At 36.5% G+C, this 27,946-nt stretch overlaps 1 protein-coding gene and 1 pseudogene across 8 annotated transcripts in view; both read right to left on the bottom strand.

Annotated features, from left to right (window-relative positions):
- The window catches only part of MIPOL1 (mirror-image polydactyly 1), a 285,448-nt gene that overhangs the window by 234,981 nt on the left and 22,521 nt on the right, over nucleotides 1-27,946 (bottom strand). The gene's annotated exons all lie outside the window — the stretch shown is intronic.
- LOC119239026 (60S ribosomal protein L9-like) lies at nucleotides 7,861-8,537 on the bottom strand (annotated as a pseudogene).

Raw genomic sequence — 27,946 nt, 5'->3', positions numbered from 1 at the left:
TGACAATGACTGTACCACTGTTTCAAAATTTCATCACTTTCATCATTAGGTCTAAGTCTATACATATCTGAACCAACAAATTTTGTAGTCCACAGTGTTTCAAAAAGTTACTTTATTTTTATTTTTTTTTATTTTTATAGAGGCATGTTTTCTTTCTTTCTTTGTTTGTTTGTTTATACATGCACTGGGTACAGTCAGAAGCGCGGGAGGGTGAGAGAATTCACCAGAGCCAGAGCAGGGAGCAGAGCAGGCAGAAGGACCGAAGTACACTGCTGAGGGGAGCAGCGGGCGGCAGGAGAGGTCTGCGCGCCATGCGGGACCCTCCTCCGGTGGCCGGGAAGCAGCCGGGGATCGAACCGGCGCCGCAGAGGCCGCGGGCAGCTTCGCAACCCAGTGCAGCGCTCAACCGCTGCGCCACCGGGGAGGCCCTCAAAAAGTTACTTTGATAAATAATAACTTCCTATCAGTGAAAGAAACAAGTATGTCTACAATCTTTCATCTGTTGAAGCAATAGCTTGTCTTAGGTCAGGTCTCCCATCCAGTTTGATTTTTTTTTTTGACAACTTTGAGGAAATGTAAACTCAAATCCCATCCAGTTGAAATAATTAAGCATATATCCTGGAATGCTTCTGATATCTACTATTCCACTCTTTGAAATACTAACATATGTTTTAAAACAAAGATAAGTTCAAAGAAATATACAGAAACATTCACATATCAAATTAAAACCATAATAGTTGAAGAGTGGGATTTGAAGCCAAGGAGTTCATGAAAATGCTGAGACCTAATAGGCTTAAAGGTTAGTTTAACCGGACCGACTTTTCCCTTCCTTAAACAATAATCAGATAATCTCCAACCACCTGCTCAATATCTTAGTCAGACACAAGGCACTTGCCAAATCAGGTGGAAAAGTTAACTACCTCAGATTAAAAAGAACTCCAAGCCTTTGTCACTGTGGATGAGGCATTCAAATCTGTATGTAAGCCAATCAACTAACATAAAGCTGGTTAGCAATCTGAGAGCATATGATCCAGCCAGTAATTTAAAAAGGACAAAAAAAGTAATCATGAGTTAGATTCTTTAACAAGATAATTTGGAAAATAACCCTATAGTCATAAAAAGAACTATAATACATATGAAAGAATTTGATATAAGTAAAACTAATGTGACATAAAAAGGTGTGACTTCACACTTGACCAACTACTGAAAATAAAGCAATTGGAATCAATCTTCAAAATAAGTATAATTTTTAACTCACCAAATAAAGCAACACAATCCATTAAATGAGAGCAAGAAGTTATTAAATAAAAGCATGGATATTAAAAGAATCAATTAGAAATCACAGTCATGAGAATTATGCTCATTTAAGTTGAAACAATATAGATGAAGTAAAAATTAGAGAACATTAAAGCAAAGAATTCATGATTTGGAGGCAGAAGGGAAGAAATTCCCCAAAATGTAGAAAGGACTAACAGAGTTGGAAAATATGAAAAAGTTAAGACATGAGGAAGATAAAATAAAAGCTCTGAACTATGACTAAGAAGGGTGAAAATGTCAACACAGATAAAGAAAATAATTATACTCAAAACAGTATAGAAAATATGTCTCTGGAAAAAAGTAATGAATCAGAGCTATTATAGTAGCAACACTGTGTATTTCCTATGAAATGGCATTCCCAGAAACATATTCTGACAATAATCTTTCATCCCCTTCAGATTCTCTAAAATTGCAGCACATATACATTGTTTTGTGGCCACAAAATAAAGTGATGCATGTAATTCCTTCATAATGTCAAGAAATGTTTAAAAATGTGATTGCTATTCACTGTTTCCTCCACCTCTAAAGAGAAGGCACAGGACATCACCAATATAACTGCATGTTAACATCTATCATGAGGTTATTTCTTTATTTTTCATAGTCCAACATTATCACTTGTACATCTCCTGCCACCAGCTTGGTCAAAACTGTTTGCCAAATCTCAAAATAAATGGTAGAATACAAGATAATACTTAAAAGCTGAGAGGATATAGTGCAATCTATCATTAAGAGAATATTAGTAAGAACATATAATAGCACTCAGAGCACAGGATAAAATATTAGCAAAATTCTGTAAACCATTTCTTTTATATACACACAAATAAACAGGAGTTAACAAAAAACTCAGTTTACCCCACTTCTACATTCTCTCTCAGGAAATGGTAAAGAAGATGCTTCACTAAAACAAGGGAGCAAAGCATGAAAAGGGAAGACCCTGGTTTCAGGAATCAAGGGTTTGAAATAAAGAGGTGTTTCAAATAAATGATAGAGTTTGGATTTGAATATAATAAATACCCAGAAAACTAAGCAAAAAAAAAAAAAAAAAAAAAAAGATAGCAAAAAACTATGCAGGGGAGGGGGAAGGGAAATTCATCGAAATAGACAACATGTACCAGTTCTAAATAGCTTCTACATTCATACATTGCATACAAATATATTTTTCTAAGCATAATTACAATGTAATTAGATTGGAAAGTTGAGAAAAGAGAAAGTAAATGGGTGTAATGGCAGGCAGAGGTATCTAAAAGAGCCATCTCAGTAGTTACATGGATAGGCTCTCCAAACATTGACACTTGCTTTCTGTTTGAAAGGTGAACAGCTAAGAATTACATACCCTAGTCTCTATGTACCTCATGGTCTGATTATGAAAAAAAAGATTATGTCAAGATATACTCTAGCAATACATACAGAAAGAAAAGAAAGGCAAAGAGGTCCATAAAAATGCAGGAGCTTTTTGTTCTGGGCTCTCTAAGCAGTAACATGACCATCCTGTCTATGTGACCTATGTGACCCTCAGCTGGAATAGGCTTTCTCTGGTTTAAACTCTTGTTTATACTATCATAGTGAATGATTAAAAGCTTGACTATTAATTTATTCTGGATATTGTTTTAATCTGTTAATACTTGGTCAACCAGGTCTTTCCAGCCCAGCTGAGCCCCTGACAATATTCTTCCATATCTCAAGTTTGTCATTTAGCAGAGTTTTGAGATTCATACTATTATGTAAAACACTAGTCTGCTATTTTCTACTGCTTAATAATACTCCACTGTATTGTATGAATATACTGCAGTTTTTTGTTTTTTTTTTATCTAGTCACCTATTAGTAGCTATTTGGGTTATTTCCAGTTGTTGGCTATTATGGATATAACAATATTGAATGTACGGGCAGAAGCCTTTATACAGACGTGTTTTTATTTTGCTTGGATAAAAAACCACAGTGGAATTGCTTGATCATAGAAACTACCAAATTGTTTCCTAAAGCAACTGCACTATTTTACATATATATCAGCCATGTGTGAGAGCTCTAGATGTTTCACATTATCATTAAGAGTTTGTATGGACAGTTGTATATAGACAAAGCTCTTTAATCTCCCTATTCATTGTAGCAGCTACATTATAATGTGGAACAAATGAAACAATAATTTTGCCTTATCAATTTCTTTTTAATTGAAATATAACATATATAACATTACTTTTAGATGTACAACATAATGATTTAATATTTGCACACATTAGGAAATGATGACCACAATATGTCACCATCATCATATTCAAAATATTTTTTCTTGTGATGAAAACTTTGAAGATTTACTGTCTTAACAACTTTGAAATATGCAAGAGTCATTAGACACGATGCTGCACATTACATCCCCATGATTATTTCAGACTTTTAAAAAAAAGATATTTTTTGAGTCAATATTCATTTACATTGTTGTTTGCATTATAGAAGTGTAGGATCCTGCCTACAGGTGGTGTTGCCATAGTCCATCCATCACTGAAGAACCCATAGTTCACCTCCATAATCCCTTGTGCTCCCTTCCCTCTGCTTTAATCTCTCCCCTTCACCCTTGCCCCTCCAGTTGCCCCCATTCCACAATCAGCTTTCAAGGGTTAGCTTTTCTGTTAGGCTTTATCTGATTTTTTGTTCTGTTTTTCTGTATTCCATATATATACGACAACATCCAGTGATTGTATTTCTCCTTCTGACTGAGTTTGCTTAGCATAATCTTCTCCAGCTCCATCCATGTTGCTGCAAATGGTAAGTTTATTCCTTTGATAGCTGAATGGTATTTAAAAATACTATATCTTCATGATCCATTCACTTGTTTTGGGGCATTTAGGCTTTTTCCATATCTTGGCTGTTGTAAACAGTGCTGCAATGACCATGGGAATACAAGTTTCTTTTCACATTAATGTTGTAGTCTTTTGAGAAACCTCCACATGGTTTTCCATAGGGGTTGAACCAATCTACATCCCCACCAGAAGTGTAATAGGATCCCTTTTTTACCATATCCTCTCCAGCATTTATTATTTCTGTTGTTTTTTTTTTTTTTGAAAATTTTTTTTTAATATTTTATTTATTTATTTATTTATACAAACACTGGGTACAGTCAGAAGCACAGGAGGGTGAGAGAATTCACCAGAGCCAGAACGGGGAGCAGAGCAGGCAGAAAGACCGAAGTACACTGCTGAGGGGAGGAGCGGGCAGCAGGAGAGGTCTGTGCGCCATGCAGGACCCTCCTCCGGTGGCCAGGGAGCAGCTGGGGATTGAACCGGCGCTGCAGAGGCTGCGGGCACCTTCGCAACCCAGCGCTCAACCGCTGTGCCACCCGGGAGGCCCTGTTGTGGTTTTTTTTTTTTTTTTTTTTTTTGATATGGGTCCTTCTCAAAGGTGTGAAATGGTGTCTCACTGCAGTTTTGACTTTAATTTCTCTTATGATAAGTGATGATGAACATCTTTTTCATGTGCCTGTTGGTGACTGTCTTCTCTGGAGAAGTGCCACATTTCAAGTGTTCATTGTTGAAAACCAACGTGTATATATATATATATATATGTGTGTGTGTATATATATATATATATATATATATATATATACTGTATTAAATTAAGTCCACCACTCAAAGTCCTATGGCTGATCTCATCCAATCTTGGGAGATACACACGGTCAGACCTGTTTAGTACTTGGATGAAAGGAAATAATTTTATTTAATGCAATCCAATTTATTACCTTTCCTTTTGAACTTAATATATTTTATCTTCTAAAAAATATTCACCAAATCTAAGGTCACAACAATTTTCTTTTATCTTTTCTTCTACAAGTGTTATAGTTTTAACCTTTACATTAAGATCAATGATTCATTTTAAATTTTGTATATGGTCATGAGGCAAGGGTATGGGTCACATTCTCTGCTAGAGAGATATATTTGTTTTATAGTTTATAAATCTGTAAATTCTTTGTTATTCTTTTCAAAATTACTTCTTTTAAAATTACTGAGTATTTCATTTCCATATAAATACTGGAATATGTTTATATTTTTTTTAAAGTATGATGGAATTTTAATGGAGATTAAGAAAGAAAGAAATTAAATTAAGAGAGAATTAAAAGCTTAACTATTCAATCCATGAACATGGTATCTATCTCTTCTTTAATTTCTCTCCGCAATGTTTTATAGTTTTCAATAAAAATTCTTACTTGTATTTTATACAGTTTGCCCCGAGTATCAAATGTTTTGATGCTACTGTAAATGTACTAGGTTTATTTCATTTTTCCATGCTTTTCTGCTATATATGGAAGTACAACTGACTTTTGCATATGGACTTTGAATCTCATAAGCTCACTATATTCACTAAGTTTTGCTCATTTTACATAGAGGCTTTATGGTTTTCTATTTATAGAATCATGTGACTTTCGAATAAAGACATTTTTAATTTTCTTCCCAGTCCATATGCCTTGATTTCTACAAAGTCAAGTACATAAGATAGTATAATATTGGTATAATGATACAGAAATAGACTAATAGAATAAGGAATCCAGAAACAGAACACACAAACATGCATACAAACACACACCTAATTATGGCAAATGATCCACTGTAATTAGGAAAAGTGGGATATCCATACAGAAAAAAATCACCCTCTATTTGTTCTTCACACCAAACCAAGATATTAATCGGAGCTAGACCATTATTCTAAAAGTAAAATCTAAAGCAATCAAGCTTCAAGAAGAAAACAAAGAAGAATAACTTACTGATTTTGGGATGGGTAACAGTTTTACTTTTTTTTTTTAAGTTTTATTTATTCATGCATATAAGAGCTAGATTTATTTATTTATGCATACAAGAGCTGGGGTGTAGGCCAGAGGTGGGCAAGATTGAGAGGATTCACCAGATACAGAGTGGGGAGCAGAACAAGCATATCCACTGAAATACACTGTTGAGGGGAGCAGCAGCTGTGACAGGAGAGGTCTGCTGCACCATGAGGGTCAGCTCCCTGGCTGGGGATGGAACTCATGCTGCAGTGGCTGCTGATAGCTTCATAGTGCTGCGTCTTAACCCCTTGTACCACCAGGGAGGCCCCAGTAACAGTTTCTTTAAAAGGACACATAAAAGAATGATTATAAAATATTGACAAAATGGACTTCATGAAAATTAAGGTTTTTCTGGTCATCAAAAACTGCCATTATTAGAATGAAAAAGGCAAAGAACAGACTGGAAGAATATATTTGTAACATTTAACTGATAAAAGACTCATATTCAAAATATATTTTAAAAATTCCTACAAATCTATATAAGACAGTCAGACAATAATTTTTTAAATGGACAAACAGAACTTCCATTTGCCAGACAGTAAAAAAGACATAACAAAAAAGGTTAATAAACATGTAAGAGGGTTTCCCATTATCACTGGTCATTAGAAAAAGTATAAATTAAAGAAACAATGAAATTCACATATTACACATTCACCAATGTGGATATAATTAAGAGATCTCAAGGCAAACTAATGGAGAAGATGTGAAATGATAGTAACTGTTTTTTGCATTCTATCTTACTCATGGGACATAAATGTTGACCAATGAAACCCAACTAAAACTTAAGGTCTAGCCCAATCTGTAAATTTTTTTTTTAAACACTACAGTGTTTAATTTACATATCAAATATTTAACCATTTTCAAACCAAAGATTAACTCTTTAATATAGAAAAACCCTATTTATTTGACTTAAGGTCTCACTAAAACATACATGTTCCAAGTGATTGTTATCTATTTTTTCTTAATTTAAAATTATGAGGGACTAGGATGCTGAAATAAATGGCTAAAGCAAGTCAAAGATTTAAGATTGAGAGGATCCTGGAGCACTGAAACCATGTTTATCATAAATCAATATTCCAACTCTTACCAAAACTCTTTGTTCTATTTCTCAGTTGCCTTTTCACAAGAAGTTACTGGTATAGACAACTGAATGACGCATACTTGCCTCACAACATTCAATTTTAGGTCACTACTTATAGAGTTTCCCAAAATTCTATATCCAATTAACAATTTCAAGTCATCTGACACTTTTACTACATTATTCTTGCCTGTAACACCCTTGATATTCCTTTGGAAATCAGATTCAAGCCTTTTCTCTGTAAAGTCCTTTGGTAGAACTGTTTCTTGTTACTTTTCTTAGCACACTAGAACTGACTTGAACTGTTTATTTGCTTAAAAGTTTGAAAGGGGGCCTCCTTGGTGGCGCAGGGGTTAAGACGCAACCTATGAAGCAATCCGCAGCCACTGCAGCACGAGTTCGATTCCCGGCCGGCCAGAGAGAAACCCACATGGCAGGACAGACCTCTCCTGTCTCACCCGCTGCTCTCCTCAGCAGTGTACTTCGGTCCGTCTGCCTGTTCTGTTTCCCACTCTGTCTCTGGTGAATCCTCTCACCACCACATCTCTGGCCTGTACCCCAATTCTTGTATATAAATAAATCTTTAAAAAAAAAAAAAGTTTGAAAGGATAATCAGCTTAAGGGAAAAAAAAGTCCCAAATCAATGATGACTTTTATTATTGCATCTTAAAGATATATCACAATTAGGTCTAAGAAATCATCCATTATCTTGCTGCTCTGTAGCTGGACAACTTAAATCTTATTCATTGACTTGCTGAACTGTTCCTTTTTCAGAAACATAGATACCATCCAAAAATTTCCTGATATCCTTGTTTTTAACTGTGGTGGCTTGCTGAATCAAAGCAGCTGAATTTGATACAAGTTCAATGTCGTTTCCTTCAAGAATCAACTCATCTTTCTGGGCTTGAGATACTGAACAAGCAACACCTTGTCTCATCCAAACCCTGCGAATGTATTTTTCGCCCAAGAAATTTCGGATTTCAACAAGAAACCCATTCTCCTGAATAACAATGTTGATAGGGAAGTGAGCATACACAGACCTCATCTTATAACGGAAGCCCAGTGTAACACCCTTGATCATGTTCTGTACATGACTACAGATAGTGCGAACAGTAGCCAGTTCCTTTCTATTTCCCCACCATTTGTCAACCCGGAGCCTCTTCTTTTTTCTTCCCAAGCAGACTGAGTTCGACATTGATGTGATTGAAGTCCCTCCACAGGGTGCCTCTGGGGCCCTTCACAGTAACAGTGTGACCCTTCAGGGAGATGTCAACATTTTCTGGAATGTCGACAGTCAGATTGCTGAGAATGGTCTTCATTCTCGCAGTAGATGCGGCAAAGAGCCCAATCTGTAAAATTTTGGGGGAATGATGCCTGCCAAAAACAACAAGGACAGGGCCTCCCCGGTGGCACAGTGGTTGAGCTCTGGGTTGCGAAGCTGCCCGCAGCCGCTGCAGCACAGGTTCGATCCCCGGCCACCAAGTGAGGGTCCCATATGGCACGCAGACCTCTCCTGCTGCCTGCTGCTCCCCTCAGCAGTGTACTTCATCAGTCTGCCTGCTCTGCTCTCCGCTCTGACTCTGGTGAACTCTCTCACCCTCCCGCGCTTCTGACTGTACTCAGTGCTTGTATAAATAAATAAATTAATTTAAAAAAAACAACAAAAACAACAAGGACATCTTTAATCTTTGAAAAGTAATTTAGTATTCTTTCTAACCTCTCACAGACAGACAGAGCAGACTAGTGAGACTATTAGGGTTTTGACAAAGCCACATCTTCCACCTAAGGATGATGCTAAGCCTATTAATCAAGTCAGGAAAAAAGAAGTATGAATTTGAAAAGGGCTCTAAGCCAAAATAATCAATAAAAGATTTACAAAGGATTGTCTCCCAGGCAGTGCCTCTACGTCCTAGCATATTGTACATTATGATCTCAATGCTCAAATCATTTTAGAAGTATATTCATTGCTGATATATAAGACAGAACTTGGACAGAAACTACTGTACCTCAGCAGACTTTCACAAGATGACTAGAAATTGGAAAGTTACCTGATCTAAGTGTTCAAGATTGTCCTTTTTTTAAAGAATACAGCTAACTTGTTACTGGGTATTAGCAGAAACTTGTTCCTATCATCAAAGATCATCAAAATAATCCTGGGGTAAAAAAAAAAAAAATACACATAATGTCCTAAATGCTTCCAAAGAATCCTTCAAATAAGGAGACGACCACTCAGGAGAGATCTTTGATAATTTAGACATGCCGGATGCAAGAGTGTGTTCAGGAAGAGCTTACTGCAATTACATGCAGGATGATTCACCACCTCTGAAGACATTTACAGAAATGCCCTCTCAGGATCACCCAATTTGTGTTGCTTGTAAAGTGATACCTATGATTGAGTCAAAGCAAAATATATTACTTGTTCCAGCAATTGTTTCCCTATTGGTTTTCCTAACTGTAATGTAATGTTAAAGCTACCATGCAAAAGCCACACGTGCCTTCTTCCAACTCCACGACCAGTGCTGCTGTGTTTTCATGGGAGTAGAGTTGTCCCTCCCCCCATGTCCAAAGACTCCCCAGGTGAATGCCTGAAACTTCAGACAGTACAGAACCATAGTTATACTGTTTTTTCCTATGCATACATACCTATGATAAAGCTTAAAGTTTAATTTATAAACTGGGCAAAGTAAGAGTTTAACCATAAATAAAACAAAACATAACAATATACGGTAATAAAAATTATGTGAACATATTTCCTCTCAATATTTTTGGACTGATGTTTACTGTGGGTAACTGAAACTGTAAAAAGCAAAACTGGGGTGGGGATGGGAAGGGGGTCTACTGTATTTACAGCAAATGTAACCAGTAAGGGCTTTTCTTTTTGCCAGAGAGTCAATCCTTTCTCACTTACCAGCACACCACTGCCCATTTGAGAGAGATGTGACTTTTTTGAAACTTAGCCATATAACAGCTTCCAGATGAAGGTGGTAAAGAAAACATATACAATGGGCCTTCAGGAAAAGATCTGGGTAGTCATAAAACCTTGGGTCCTTCTAGTATAGTCTGGCAAAATTGTTTGCCCTGGGTGACCGGGCAATAAAAAAAGACACTACCTTACTATCCAGCTATTCCACTTCTAGGTATCAATCTGAAAAATGAACAAGCCCTAATTCAAAGAGACATATGCATTCCTATGTTCATTTCATCACTATTTACAATGGCCAAACTGTGGAGACAACCTAAGTGTGCAACAACAGATAAATGGATTAAGATGTCTTGTGTGTATACATGTGTATATATACACATACATATGTATACACACACACACACAAGAAGAAAAAAGGTGAACCCTTGTTATGTTCCACAACATACATGGAACTGGAGGGTATTAAGCAAAATAAGTCAGAAGGAGAAAGACACATAAATTGTTTCATTCATATATGAAGCATAAAGAAACAAAGCAAAGGAATAGACAAAACCAAACAAATACAAAACCATTACAATCTAACTTCAGAAACTGAGGCTATCAGAGAACCAAGGGTGGGAGCAAAGGGTGGAAGAATTATTGCTACTTTAGTGGGGGGCGTGGCGTCATAACATACATTTGAAGTATGAAGCTATACTCCTAAAACATACGGCATATCAAACCAGCATTACCTCAATAAAAAATAATTATAGACACAGAAACATACATAAATACATGCATGCATACAAACACACTACTTTATGGAATATTCACCTATAGAAATTCCTGAGAAAATTAAAGTGCTGGTTCAGAGGGGAGCTGGAATGCCGAGCAAACCTCTAGAACTACCCTCCTGAGTTCATGAAATGAGTGAGCATTGGGTTGCACAAGCAACAAGAAGATAGAACAAATGAGGCTATATTTGCCTTGCACTGAATAAACTGTATTAAAAGTCAATAGGGGGAATGTCAGCAAAATGGCACATGAGAAAGCTCCAAGCTCTTATTACCCCAGAGAAACATCAAAATAAACAAGCCGGGACTGCCTGAACCAATGTTGCTGGAGTTCTGGAAAACAGTCAAAAGTTAACAGCAAGTGAGCCAACATTCAATCAAGAAAAAGTGATCCTCAAAATGGTAGGAGAGTTTTATGGCTGTTTCCACTCCCTCCCTGCCACCCTCCTCCAATCCCCTGCAATAATGATTTTGTTCTCTAAGCAGCAGCAGCCTGGTTCCCAGTCTCCTCCTCTTTCCAAAGGGAACAAAGAAGACCTGATATGTAAATTGCTGTGCCAGTGTGTTCTAAACTGGAGGATACCTGAAGGACTGGCATATGGCACTTGCCTCTCCATCATCTACCTGGAAACTCTGGTGAGTAAGAAAAACAGGCTTGGCTTGTAAAGCTGCAAGACAACTAGAGACCCACAGACACCTGGGGTAAAAAAGGAGATATAGATCATTCAAGAACTAGAAGAGAAAGTGGAGGAAGATAAGAATATAGATACACAAAAGCTGCCAGGCATATGGAGGAATCGAGAAAGTCATCTGCATATTCAGAAAAGCTCTCAGATGACCATAAGATTTCCCCTTGGTCTGGTCACTAGCATAGGAAAAGCCTAGCAAAGGAATGAAGGGATGCCAAAGCATGGGGCAATATGCAAAGACTGGAAAAGCTTGGAATTAAAGGGAATCTCTGCACAAACATTAGCGGTACATGAGTTAAAGGAACAAAGAACTCACATAACAAGGAACAGTCTGCAAAAATAACTTAGAAAGGTCTCAAAACAAGTAGATTACTACAGCTTTCAATAGTAAAATATATATGTGTGTGTGCATATATGTGTATATATGACAAAGGACTTGAAGAGATATTTTTTTAAAGAAGAAATACAGACTGTCAACCATCACATAAAAAGATGTTCAACATCACTAGCCATTAAGGATATCCAAATCAAAACCATTTCAAACTCAATAGGATGACTATAATCAATAAACTGAACATACCAGGTGCAGGCAAGGATGTGGAGGAATTGGAATTCTTGTGCATTGCTGGCAGGAATATAAAATGATGCAGTTGGTATAGAAAACAGTTGAGTGGTTCCGCAAAAAGTTAAACAGAATTGCCCAAAGCCCAGAAATTTCACTGATAGGTATATAGTCAAAAGAATAAAGATCACGGAGTCAGACACTTGTAAGAGAACATTCCCTGTGTGTTTCTTGCTATGAACACATAGCAGCGTGATTCACAATAACCAAAAGGTAGAAACAGCCAGGTATCTAATCACCAGAAGAACAGATAAACGAAATGTGGTTTAGACATACAATGGAATATTATTCAATCTTAAAAAGGAAATTTTGATGTATGCTACAACATGGAAGAACCTGGAAAAGATTATGCTATGTGAAATAAATCAGACACAAAAGAAGACATATTATAGGATTCTACCTACTGGAATATGCCAATTCACAGAGACAGATAGTAGAACAGAAGTTATCAGGAGTTTGGGGAGGAAAGAACGGGGAGTTATTGTGTAACAGGTACAGAGTTTCTATTTGGAATGATGAAAAATTCTGGAAATGGGTAGTGGTGATGTTTACACAACATTGTGAATGTATTTAATGCCAGTGAACAATTTAAAAATGGTTAAAATGCTAAAATTTATGTTTTATATATTTTACCACAACACACAAAATGGAATGGCCGCTACCTATGATTAATATACAGTGTTCTAATTATAACATGAACACAAACACATAAAGTCAGTATTAATGGCCTGAAATTGGCGGTGTATCTACTGTCCCTAAATAGTGTACAAAGGTATCCCCAACACAAGAAGGGTTCTAAGGATATTTTTAATTTTCAAAGGAAACAGTAACATCTGTTGAACATCACATGAACCATTAGTTCAAGGAAGTTCATTGCAAGCATATTCTTTTCAATGATTTTGTACCTTTGCATGCTGGAATAAAAAGTAAATACCACGCAAAAATCAATGTGGACCAATAGAGGAGGGCAGCTTAGAAACACTGTGAAAATATTACTAAAACACAAAAGCATCGTAGAAAAAAAGTTAGAAACTAACTTAGAAACCAGCAAGAGGTCCCTATGAGAGCCACCCCAGGGCAGCAGGGACCTAAAAGTGAGTAGTGACTAGAATTCACATTGTATTCTAACTGTATTCTAGGTTTTCCTTATCCTTTAATAAAAAGCAACTGCCAAGAATTCAATTCAAGGTTTGGAACAGAGAATCACTTGTAAATTTGGGCCACCTGGGTATGACTCCGCTGATTGTTACCTGTGTCCAAAAATGAGCAAAAAAATAAAATATTACAAGGACATAGCAAATTACTATCACTCTCAAAGTTATGATCTCATTAAAAATTGGGATGTGAAATTAAAACATCTGTTACTTAAAATTATGGGAGACAAGATTTTAAGGTATGACGAACTCAACTCGGTCACTGTGTTCAAAATTTAATATAAGTGAGAAAGTAAGTGGGGACTTCACTGGAAAAGTTTCTATAAAGTGGAGAGGGCAGTGAAGGGATGGCTACAACACACAATTTTATATTGTTCACAACTCACAAATTTTTCTTTCATTTCACCACACCCAATTATGCCAAGTCCAGGAGGGCAGTGCCAGCAGAGGGAGCTATTGCTGCACAAGACACACTCTCTACATCAATTTGCTAGCACATATTCCTAACAGAACTTTGATGGTGCTCACTTCACTCCATGTAGTTAAAATTGAAATTAGCTGTAAGTGCTGCTTCATTACCATGCAAAAGTTAGTCCTTTCATTCTTTGACTGTCAAACTCTACAAAGTTTTCCCAGGAACAAATAAAAGCAGAAGTCCTGCCAAAGTTGCTGCAACTGCTCTCTGTACAGACAGGCAGTGTGGCCCATCAGAGCATTCCACTGGGGGAGGGCAAAATACATAAGAAATTGAAACAGAAAGAAATAGTGGCCAATAGTGAAGGGACAAAGAAATGGCTACGATACAAAAACACCTCAGATTATTTACAATAGCCAAGATATGGAAACAAGTGAAGTGCCCATCGACAGATAATTAAATGAAGATGTGTTATATATACACAATGGTATACTATTCAACTATACAAAAAAAGATGAAATTTTGCCATTGACCACAACACAGATGGAACTGAAGGTTACGCTAAGTGAAATAAGCCAGAAGGATAAAGACAAATACCAGAGATATTACATACATGTGGAATAGAAAGAAATAAAGCAAAGGAACAGAGAAAACCAAACCAAAACCAACCCTCAGAATATGACTGCAGAATTAAGGCTACCAGAGGGAGAGGGGAGATGGGGGTAGAAAGAATCCTGTAGACTATGGTGGAGGGTTATTGGTAGTTTGGTGATGGGGGTGGTGTGGTAGCATACAACTGAAAAAGTGTGAAACTGCACACCTAAATCATACAATGTTGCAAACCAACATTAATCGCAATAAAAATAAAATAAAATATATTTTCAGCCAATAAAGAAAGAGAAAAGAAAATGAAGTTGGGAGAAAGCACTTGACCCACTGTCTCTAGAGTATAGAAACTGAATAACACTGACTTATGACAACCACCAGAAGTCACTTAGGGAAAAGATATCAAAGAAAATCCCTTTAGTGACTCATCTCCATTGGTAGTAGATTAGACTTGCTATTTAAGTTCCATTTTTGTTGGTTATATTTATCATAATGGTATCTTTGTCCGCATTTAACAAAAAGTTTGCCTTTGTTATCAGATGGGACAAATTGTCATAGGTCTAAGACAACTATACTTTATTGCAGCCAATCACCAAGGCTCCCTCATGAGAAAATTACTGGGGTATGAGGGCAAAAATATTGCTGCAGCTTACTCACTTTTTAAAAAGTCTTCTGTTTTGTGCCTTTGGTTATGAAAGTCACTAATATAAATGGAACACCATCACACACAGCATTCATGGAACTGGAGTAGTCTCCGAAAGTGCAAATGCGATGGTGAGTGATAAGTCACAGATATACCCCTGGAATTCAGAAAAGTGAACAGTAGTAGCCTCGGTTTAGACAGCTGGTGGCCAAAGCACCCAAAACTGTAAATGCTGATGCCACTGGAGTGCCCTTAAAAGTTTAGATAGTGAAGGTTTATGTTATGTACATTTTACTACAACAAAAAGAAAGTCACGGGAGGGGGCGGAGCAACATGGCGGCGAGGAGACGCTGCGAGTAAGATCTCCCATTAAAAAAAGTGAATAGGGAGGAAAAGCGGCAGGTCCCAGTGAGAACTGGGACACGGAAGATAAACGGGTGATGCCAGCGAACTGCCCGAAGAAGAAACTGGCCATAAAAGAGGACTAGAAGGGAGGGAAGCGCAGAACCCTGCTCCCCTCCCCCGCCCACAGAGGCGGCACTCTCCGACCGGCAGAGAGGAGGAAACAACAAACCAAAACAGCCAACAAGAACAAACGACGCAGCAAGCGGGACTGTGAGTGGAAAGGAACTATTGCAGCCACCACACCCCGTGAACGGGAGCTGAGGCGAACCCTGCAGGATCCGCCGCGGCGGTGAGCGAACGGCTCCGGGCGCCATTAGAGAAGAACAAAGACCCCGGGAGACCGCACACAGCCCGGGCTGCCGGTAAGCTGGTGCGGGAAAGCAGCGCGCTCTGCGCGCTTGAAAAGCAAGTGCAGACCTGGATTGCGGCTGCCCAGGTCTCCGCGCCTGCGACCTAGGCTTGCGGGGAGACGACCTAGGCTTGCGGGGAGACGCGCGGAGGTCCTCACTGAGGTGAAGGTCCCTCCCTGAGTGAGCAGGAACCAGGCGCCCAGGCACGGGAGCGGGTGCAAAAGGCGCCATTCCCGCACCACTGAACTGGGCTACAGCCCGCGTCCTGGAACTGAGGGCTTTGAACTGAGACCCAGGGCACGAAAATTCGGGGCGTGGTTTCTCCACGACGGTGGGGCACAAGGCAGACACAGCACCCCAAAGCTGTTGAGGTGTACCCTACCATTCCCGCTCTGTTCTCTGTCCCACGGGGTGGGGGGAGGCGAAAAACAGCCCCCCAAGGACAATAGGAGAGATCTCTGGCGCCACCTAGCGACCAGGAAAAAAAAAGTCACTAACACCCTATAAAACAGGACATTTCTTAAGACTGCTTGAAAAGGGCAGAAGGTTTCTGGAGGACCCAGTGGCCAGCCGGGAAGTTATTCCACGCCAGGCCCCTTCCGACCAGCAGTCTGAGCCCACAGAGGGAGCAGGCACCCACGTCCGGGGCAGACCGGGTGCGCAGAAGAGTGTGCCTGAAACCGGAGGCGCAGGGACTGCATCCCGCTTCGCCATTTGAGAACAGGGACATTTCTTCAGTAAAAACTGCCTAAAACCAGCAGAAAGCTCCCCCAGAAGACAGAGATGGCTCCTGGAAGAGCCAGAGGGGAGCGGAGAAGTTCACCCAAGATGTCAGTCAGTCCGAGCAACACAGTGTCCCAACGCATACGACAAATTAGAAAACAGACAGTAGGGAGTAGAAGAACCACACACAACCTAAAAACTCCTCAGGAAAGAAGCACACCACAAAAAGAAAACCACTCCCCAGATTGCAACGACAGCAACTTGGAAGAACTTCTGAGCCTTCCAGAAAGAGAATTTAAAATTGCCATGATTAAAAAAGTGATAGATCAGAAGAAGGAAATTGAGTCCCTAAAGAGGGAAGTAAGAGAAATGCAGGAGATCAAAGAATTAATGGAGGAACTAAAGAACTCTGGGAAAAGCAATGAAAGCAGAATAGATGAAATGGAAGAACGAATAAGTAATCTTGAAGACACAGAAATAAAAAGAACCAAAACAGAAAAGGAAAGAGAAGTACAAAGGAAAAAGAATGAAGAAAGACTTCGGGAACTATCTGACTCCATGAGGAAAGGAAATATAAGAGTTATAGGAATTCCAGAAGGAGAGGAGAGAGATGTAGGAACAGAGAAAATATTCCAGGAGATAATTGAAGAGAACTTCCCAAATGAGACGAAGGAGCTGAAAATTGATATACAAGAAGCAAGAAGAACACCAAACTTCCACGACGAAAGGAAAAACACAGCAAGACACATAATAGTAAAGCTCCCAAGAATCCAGGACAAGGAAAAAATAATGAAGCTGACAAGAGGGAAGAAACAGATAACATTCAAAGGAAAACCAATCAGGCTGACATCAGACTTCTCTGAAGAAACACTACGGGCAAGGAGAGAGTGGAGGGACATAGTCAACAGACTCCAAGAAAACAGATGCCAACCAAGAATACTCTATCCCGCAAAGCTCTCTTTCCTCCATGAAGAAAGAATATGGACCTTCCCAGACAAAGAGAAACTCCGGAATTTCATTGCGACTAAACCCCCACTCCAAAAAATACTACAAGGAATCCTAAAGCCAGAACCTCAGAGGGACGAATAACAACGAAAGAAGACCAAAAAAAAAAAAAAAAAAAAGTTATTAAAAGAATAAATAAATAAAATCAAAGGAAAGACAAACATAATGGCAAATATAGATGCTAACATATCAATATTAACTCTAAATGTAAATGGACTAAACTCTTCAATAAAAAGACACAGAGTTGCAGCCTGGATTAAGAAACAAAACCCAACCTTTTGCTGTCTCCAGGAAACACATTTAGCTACAAAGATAAAAATAGGCTCAAAGTCAAAGGATGGAAAACAATCCTACAAGCAAATGGGCCAAAAAAGAAAGCAGGAACAGCTATACTTATATCAGATAAAACAGACTTCAAACTCAAAAAAATAAAAAGAGACCCCAATGGTCACTACATTATGATTAAGGGGACAATACTTCAAGAAGAAATAACACTCATTAACATATACTCACCAAACGAAAGAGCACCAAAATATATCAGACAACTGTTGTCCTCTCTGAAAACAGACATCAGAGAAAACACATATGTAGTGGGAGACTTCAACACACCACTATCAACAATGGATAGATCAACAAGACAAAAAATAAGTAAAGAAACTAAAGCTCTAAATAAGGACCTAGAGCATTTGGGCTTAACAGACATCTATAGAACACTAAACCCAAAAAAAACGGAGTACACATTTTTCTCAAGCGCACACGGATCTTTCTCCAGGATCGATCACATACTGGGGCACAAGACAAACATCAACAGATACACCAAGATTGAAATCATACCAACCATCTTTTCTGACCACGAAGGCATCAAACTAGAAATAAATCATAAAAAGAAGGCAAGGAACTATCCTACCTCATGGAGATTAAAAGCCACACTACTGGAAGACCACTGGACTAACGAGGAGATCAAAGAAGAAATTAAAAAATTCTTTGAATTGAATGACAAGGAGGACACCAATATCCTAAATGTATGGGATGCAGCAAAAGCAGTAATAAGAGGAAAATATATAGCAATAGAAGCTCACATCAAAAAACAAGAAAGAACTCAAAGAAACAACCTAATCTCGAAGCTCAAAGATCTAGAAAAAGAACAACAAAAAAACCCCAGAACCAGTAGAAGAAAAGAAATAATAAAAACCAAAGCAGAAATAAATGAAATTGAAACTAAAAAAACAATCCAAAAGATCAATGAAACCAAGAGCTGGTTCTTTGAAAAAATAAATAAAATAGACAAACCCCTAGCCAGGCTCACAAAGGAAAAAAGGGAGAAAGCACAAATACACAGAATCATAAATGAAAGAGGAGAAATCACAACGGACACAGCAGAAATCAAAAGAATAATCAGTAACTACTATGAACAGTTATATGGAAACAAGTTCAACAATCTAGAGGAGATGGACAAATTCCTACAACTCTACAATCACCCAAAGCTAGATAAAGAAGAAATAGAACACCTAAACAGACCAATTACAAGCAGCGAAATTGAAATGGTAATTAAAAACCTCCCCAAAAACAAAAGCCCAGGACCTGATGGATTTACAAATGAATTCTACCAAACATTCAGAGACGAATTAGTGCCTATCCTTCACAAACTCTTCCAAAAAATTGAGAAGGAAGGGACAATACCAAACACGTTCTATGAAGCCAATATTACACTAATACCAAAACCGAATAAGGACAACACAAAAAAGGAAAACTATAGGCCAATCTCCCTAATGAACACTGATGCAAAATCCTCAATAAAATTTTAGCTATCAGAATCCAACAATGTATCCATAAGATAATTCACCACGACCAAGTTGGATTCATTCCAGGGGCACAAGGATGGTTTAACATCCGAAAATCAATCAACGTTATCCAACACATCAACAAAAAGAAATATAAAAACCATATGATAATATCAATAGATGCTGAGAAAGCTTTCGACAAAGTGCAACACCCATTCATGATAAAAGCCCTTGAAATTCTTGGGATACAAGGAACATACCTCAACATCATAAAGGCCATCTATGACAAGCCAACAGCCAGTATCATTCTCAATGGTGAAAAGCTGAAAGCAATTCCATTAAGATCTGGAACAAGACAAGGATGTCCACTCTCACCACTGCTTTTCAATATAATACTGGAAGTCCTAGCCAGAGCAATAAGACAAGAGAAAGACATCCAAGGAATCCAAATAGGAAAAGAAGAAGTCAAACTATCACTATTTGCAGATGATATGATAATATATGTAGAGAACCCCAAAATCTCCACAGAAAAACTAATTCAACTCATCAATCAGTTCAGTAAAGTGGCAGGATACAAAATCAACACGCAAAAGTCAGTAGCCTTCCTATACACAAACAATAAATCTGAAGAAGAAGAAATCAAAAAAACCACCCCTTTTATTATTGAAACAAAAAATATCAAATATTTGGGAATAAATCTAACAAAAGAGGTAAAGGACCTATACAAAGAAAACTATAAAACACTGTTAAAAGAAATAGAAGAAGACACAAAGAAATGGAAAGACATCCCCTGCTCATGGATTGGAAGAATAAACATTATTAAAATGGCCATCCTACCAAAAGCAATATACAGATTCAATGCTATTCCAATCAAAATCTCAATGGCATTCTTCAAAGAAATAGAACAATTATTGATGAAATTCATATGGAATCACCAAAAACCCCGAATAGCCAAAGCTCTACTGAAAAAAAAAGAAGGAAATGGAGGCATCACACTCCCAGACTTCAAACTATACTACAAAGCCATAATCATCAAAACTGCATGGTATTGGAACAAGAACAGACATACAGACCAATGGAATCGAATAGAAAATCCAGAAATAAACCCACAGATTTATGGTCAACTAATCTTTGACAAAGGAGCAAAGACTATGCATTGGAGCAAAGAAAGTTTGTTCAATAAATGGTGCTGGGAAAACTGGGTCGCTACATGCAAAAGAATGAAGCTTGACCACTACCTCACACCATACACAAAAATCAACTCAAAATGGATTAAAGAACTAGACATAAGACCTGAAACCATAAAATACATAGAAGGAAATATAGGCGAAACACTACGGGATTTGCACATCAAAGACATCTTTACAGACACATCACCCAAAGCAGTGATAGTGAAGAGAAAGATAAACAGCTGGGACTACATCAAATTAAAGAGCTTCTGCACAGCAAAAGAGACAATAACAAAAACAAAGAGAAACCCCACCAACTGGGAGAACATTTTTGCACCCAACACTAATGATAAAGGACTGATCACAAAAATCTGCAAAGAGCTGATGAGACTCAGCAACAACAAAGAAAATAATCCAGTCAAAAAATGGGCAGAAGAGCTAAAAAGAAACTTCTCTGAAGAGGAAATGCAAATGGCCAACAGACATATGAAAAAATGTTCAACATCACTTGTCATCAGGGAAATGCAAATCAAAACTACCATGAGATACCATCTCACACCAGTGAGAATGGCACATATTAAAAAAACTAGCAACAACAAATGTTGGCGAGGATGTGGAGAAAAAGGAACTCTTGTGCACTGTTGGTGGGAGTGCAAACTGGTCCAACCACTATGGAGAGCTGTGTGGAGATTTCTGGACCTACTAAACATAGAGCTTCCATATGATCCAGCAATTCCACTCCTAGGTATTTACCCAAAGGACACAGAAACATCAATTCCAAAGAGCACCTGCACTCCTATGTTTATAGCAGCACTGTTTACAATAGCTAAGCTTTGGAAACAACCCAAATGCCCAAAAATAGATGACTGGATCAAGAAGATGTGGTACATATATACCATGGAATATTACTCAGCATTCAAAAAAGATAAACACATGCAATTTGCAGCAACATGGATGGCACTGGAAGGGCTCATGCTCAGCGAAATAAGCCAAAAAGAAAAAGAAAAATACCGGATGGTCTCACTCATAGCAGGAATCTAGAAAACTTAAATAAGGGACCAGGAAAATGAATATAAGAAAGTGAAAATCACAATCAACAAAAAACTATGAACCAGAGACACTTTTGGGGGTGGGGGGCGGGAGGGAAGGATTGGGGTCAGAATGGGGCGTTTGCAATTGTATGGGGGAATATAAAAATAAAATTTAATATTAAAAAAAAAATAAATAAATAAATAAATAAATAAAAAAAAAAAAAAAAGAAAGTCACAGAAATATATACCTAATGAAATGAAATCCATCTACATGACTATTTAACATGCAAAATTAAAAAGAAATTGTGAAACTCAATTCTTAAAAATCCATCTATGTCTTTACAACAACAGACTGATCTATTATGAAAGGGTCCAGGAAATTTGGGGGGAAAGAATGCAACAAGATTTACCATGCACATATTACACAAAGGACCTTAAGTTATATTAAATTGATGCAAAATAAATTTTAAGTCAGAGAGATAACTTTCAATTCACAAGAGAAACACAAAAGTCTAATTTATACAGGCCTAGTAACATAGTTTCTGCACAGGTAAAGCTGGAACTAAAGAAAATTGTGAGGGGGAAAAAAGACAAAATCACAATGACAGAACAAGAGAAAAAACTCACTAAAATTTGAAAGAATTAAAACTGGATATAGCACCTTCTAACTACAATGAAATTAGGAATGAGTAACAAAATGAAAATCCTCACATGCTCAGATATTAAAATCCCATATATTCAAAAAGTAAAAAAAGTTCCCATATGTTTAGAAATTAAGATATAAGTCAATGAAAAAAATCAAGATGATGCTCAGAAAATATTTGAACTTTACGACAACAAATTCCACAAAGCAAAAGTTGTAAGATGCAGCTGAAGTATTACTTGGAGGCAAATTTATATCCTCAAGTACAAATATTAGGGAAGAAGAATGAAAATTAATGAACTAAGCATCCATCATAAAAATCAGAACTAAAGTAAAATAAGTGCAAAGAGATGAGAAGGAAAAAAATTAAGAGTAGAAATTAACTAAATAGTAAACATACCGCCAAGAGGATTAGCAATGCCAAAAGTTGGTTATTTGAAGTAAGAAAAACTTACTCGGGGAAACTGATTAAAGACAAAAGAGAATATACAAATAAACATTATCAATAATAAGAAGAGAACATTATTAACATCTTTATGGTAATATGCTTGAAATTTTAAGTGAAAGACAAATTCCCAGAGAAATATAACTTTCTAAAACTGTCTTAGTAGGTATAGAGAACTTGAATAATCATATAACCATCTAAGAAATTAATCAGGGACAGAAAATAGTCCCAGTAATTAGAATATTTTACAAAAATTATTATTCCAATTTTATTTAGAATTATTCCAATCCTAGCAAATTTTCCAGAGAGTAGAATAATAAACTCTTTGAGGACAGTCAAAATCTTGATACCAAACCACATAAGAAAATTGTAAGAAATAAAACAGGTGAATCTTATAAATGAACACATAAAAATCTTCAAGAAAATATCAGCAAATGGAAACCAGCAACATAAGAATAGCAATAATGTACTCTTACTAAGTTGTATTTATCATACTAAAAGCATATTCAATAAATGAAAGGAAATTAATGCATTCATTACACTAATAGTAAAGAAACAAAGGAATGGCAAAAATCTATAGAAGGAAACAATAAAATTCTACATGAGTTCTTTAAAAAAAAAAGAACCTTGCATTCTAAAAATATAATAATCTGATAACAGATGTATTCAAACATCCATCACTAAGAAAAATCTCTTAATGGTGAATTGTTAAAACCATTTCTTTGATACTGGAAAAATTAAGAATCTCATCTATTTATACTTTTTTCAACATTTATACTGAAGGTACTTGCCATTACAACAATGCAAAACCACTAAACTGAAAATAACATAACTTTACTGAGATATAAAAGAAAGCCTTAAATAAATATAGATATTTACAATGGTCATGGTCTGGAAAACTCCAAATAATGAAATGTCACTTCTTATAGATAAAGCTCCATGGCTAACTGACCAGGTTATAATCTCAAAACTATTAAGTAGAAAACTGGATACAGGCAAGCCAGTTTGGGTTCAGGGGGCAGATAGGGTGAGGGGGAATCTATGACTAACGCACCGCTGGAACACAGAAATATGCACGATGTCAGTTAACTAAGGTCACTTTTCACTTAACTGGAAATTTAAAAACATTTTTCCACAACATCTACTACAGGTATAGTTCCACTCAATCAAAATTTAGAAAACAATGCATAGCAATTTTTTGGTGACATTAATTTTTTTATACAATATTTTTAATAATAAATAATTTGGTGTATGAAGAAGAACTGGAGTGTAGGCCAGAGGTAAGGGGATTCAGAGGATTCACCAGAGACCAAGTGGGGAGCAGAACAGGCAGACTGGCTGAAATATGCTGCTGAGGGGAGCAGCAGATAAGAAGAGGCATGTTGTGCCATGTGGGTCAGCTTTCATGCTGGGGATCAAACTCATGTCAGGGACAGAACTCATGTCATGGCGGTAATAGTGCTGACAATTAACCTCTAGGCCACTAGGGAGGCCCTGATGACATTAATTTTTTAACTCTTCAGTATGCTTCCTAAGAAACTGTGGGTTTCAGAAGTGAAAACAAAAACTATACAAAATGAAAATGTATTTTGCAAAATCTTGTCCAGAAATGTTTTCTTCAGTTGGTAAAGGAAAATTAGTATTTTTATAAAATAATTTTAGGGTCATAAAATCAGTATCTATCTCCCTGGCCCCACCAATAAATCTTTGGAGACTATTTACAAATTTAAAGGGGCCATCCACTTGCTTCTCTATGGCTCTATCTCCCCATACCTGTCAGAGCACTTGTGTATATTAATGATTTCCCCATCTGTCCCACCCAATTAAGCAATCTGATTAAAGGACACTTCCATTTCTCATTTCGTGCCTGACTCATGACACTCAGAAATGTGTGTTGAATTAATAAAATCTCATCTTATAGATAAGGCTCTAAGGTTAATTGTCCAGGTTACAATGTCAAAACTAATAAGTAGAAAAGCTACTCATTCATTTATTCAGCAAATATTTATTGTTCTAGATCCCAGAATCTAGCACAGAGATGAGACTTTGACTACTACTGCACATTGTTCTTTCCCTAAAGGTAGGAAAAAAACCTTCTTTTTTTTAGTAATGAAACTACTTTCAAAGGATGACAGCAGGGAAGAGAAATTCCTAATAGAGAGGAACTCACTATTGAACCAAAATCGCCTCTCTTGAAGGAAAACAATTCATTGCTAGTTAAACATGAAGAGGCCTGAGAACAATGGGAACAAATTCCAAACATTTGGCTAAAAAATCATAATACCATATACTATCTAAGATAATCATATTATCTAGAATAATAGAAATCATAACACCTAGTATAAAAATCATAGTATCTAGGAAAATCATAAGATAAAAATCATTATTACTCAAAATCAAGGCAGAAAAAAGCTATGTTACTTGAGAAACTGTTTATCTGGAACTTTTGATAAAGTATTACATTTTCATTTTCTTCTTTCCAAACACTTTTTGTATTTTACTAATACCTTTTATTAAGTTCTTATTTAAATAATATTCATTTAAATAATATTCAGTTAAAACAAGCACATAATGCTATAGCAAAATAGTGATGTTAAATGAGAAACATTTTAAAATTACTAAGCACTTGAGTAAATTTTTCAATTAAAAAAAAACTTTCATACAAATACATTTGGTGGGGCCTCCCTGGTGGTGCAAAAAGGGTTGAGTCTCCACACTGTGAAGCTATTGCCACTGCAGCACCAACTCGATCCCCAGCCACAGAGCTGACCTACATGGTGCAGTAGACCTCTGCACTCTCACCCAACTGCTCCCTTCAGCAGTGAATCTCAGTAGATCTGCCTGTTCTGCTCCCCCACTCTGTCTCTGGTGAATCTTCTCAACACCACACCCACACACACCTCTGGCCTACACCCCAGCTCTTGTACGCATAAATAAATAAATCTTTAAAAAAACAAACAAATACATTCTGCATTTTTTAGCAAGATTTCCTGGAGAGTTATTTCTCAGCTATAAGCACCCAAATCTGAAACTTGCACACTTGTAATTACACAGTTAAATGAAAGCACCTTTTAAAGAGAAGTTACCTGTGGCCTAAAACAAATACAAAACCTAGTTTTGTTCATAGTTTTCTCACCCCCAATTTGATAGCAATTTCTTTTTAGCATTCACCTTTTATTGAGAGTTACAATACATCTACCTTAGTTTTATAGGAAGGACTTTTTAAAAATATTTTCAGGTCTATTTAGATTTAATTTGAATTATATAATTATGATCACACATACAACTGATATAAACAGCTTTGGGGACAAACACAAGTGACTCTTGGTTAGTATGTAAATTCATTAAACTAAAAGGAGCAGAAGCATTCACAAGGGATCAGTTTTGTAACCTGAACATTAAGCAGATCATAGACATCAAGCAGTATACTGATGTGAAAAGGAATGCAGGACTTTAGGTTTTCTTGCAAATCATTAAGTGGAAGACCTTCAAGATAATTTCAATTTTATATTGAAATTTAAAAAATATTTTTCGCTATTTAAATTTAGACAAAATATAATAGACCAACAGAAATTCTAAAAAATTCCTAAATTTTAAGAAATTCTAAAAAATTTCTAAATTTTAAGAAATTCTAAAAAATTCATATAAATACAACTACACATTCTCCAGAGAGAAATAACGTCTTCATTTATATGGGATAAAATTATATGCTACATATAATCACATAACAAAGAGACCAATTATTTCATTATATTAATATATGGATTACTTAAGTTTAACCTTAGTGTTATACCATCCGACACATACCCTTTTGCTAAAAAGCAAAAACACTAGTATACAGCTCCATCTAGTGGACAAGTAGAAAAACATTTCCAGAGTTTATGTTTCAGTGCTAATTTCACTATCAACCTAATAAAACTTTTTAAAAGGTCAGTGTTTCAGTTATAACATGTAATTACCAATCTTTTCCTAATTGATATTCTAACCAACATTTTCCATTTCATCACTGATATTTTTGAAAACTAGGAACTTTGTCAACATCTAAAATGTATCCATAGGTAAGAGTCGCAGCTGATTTTGTAAAGGGAAACCTTAGAATTCAACACTGCTCCTTTAAAGGCACTCCACACGGATACAAGTATGGAGCAATACCCTGCAAGCAAATGCCAATATAAAACTCTCCTCAAAGTTCCCATGGTCATAGTAACAAATAGGGAGATAAAGACTAAAATATAAGCAGGGAGTAAATATTAAAAATTATAATTTCTGAAAAATTGATTTAAAAATGAATATAGCATTTTTAAAGATTTAAAAATTCTCTTTAATAACTTTTTAAATATACATTTTAATACAAGTACAAACATTCTAACCATTGATGAATCTAAACGTGGACTCAAACTCAATTATTTTCTAATCAACTGTCATACAATGTATATAAATTTAACTTAACAAAAACCCACTAAAATCAGGTATCAGCATGAAGAGGCATACAATCAGAAGTAACATTAACAAATTTTTTCCTCTTAATACTTTTATTTCCACATTTCTAAGTAAACTCAATGTAGAATTTAAGTGTATTTCTCTTCATGTTTATTTAGGTAAAATGAATGTTGACTAGTTCTTAACTTTGTGACGTTAACTCATTTGAATAATATGGTTACCATACATTAATTTTTTAAATGATGTCTAGGATTTTATACTGCACTAATTCATATCTCTAGAACCTACTACCACAGCACCTGGTAAAGAGTATATATTTTAAATAAATAAACCAATGTTAAGATTTTTGATGAAACTGTTAGCTTGATTTGGAAACCTAGACAAAATTTTCACTCATAATTTTTTATTGGTCAAGGTGCTTCTTTCATCAAATTGGATAGTTTTAAGTTTTCCTTCCTTTTGGATGCCATGAAAGATTAAAAATTTGAACAATATACTTGTTTTGATAAAAGTTTTTAAATTATTGTTTCAGAACTGATCTGAATTATGGGGAGGGGGGAGGATAATGGAAGAAAAGGCATCTGCCTGCTAAAGCAGGAATGATTTCGAATAGGTAACAACTAAGTTTTCTGCTATGCTTGGTCACTGTCAGATGCTCAAAGTTACTGGGTTATCAAAAGTACCATCTTACCTAGTCCTAGAAGTAATTTATTCTCTCTCATTTACAGGGAAAAGAAACAATTCCCTCTGTTAAGACAGGCTGGGTTCCCCCCCCCTCAGGAATTTAGGAAGGCTTTCATTTACTCATAAATTAGGAAGGTTTAAAACAGTGAGCTAACTACAATGATTGCTGGCTCTCTCCCCAAAAGGAACCTAGAAAAACTCAAAAAGTAAGAAGGACTCATGGACCCGAGCAACAAATCCAA

Source organism: Talpa occidentalis, unplaced genomic scaffold (genome assembly GCF_014898055.3).
Source record: "Talpa occidentalis isolate TD23 unplaced genomic scaffold, MPIMG_talOcc4v2.1 talOcc4.11, whole genome shotgun sequence".
Lineage (NCBI taxonomy): Eukaryota > Metazoa > Chordata > Mammalia > Eulipotyphla > Talpidae > Talpa > Talpa occidentalis.
The sequence above is the reverse complement of the archived record's forward strand: the minus strand, read 5'-3'. Positions and strand labels throughout refer to the sequence as shown.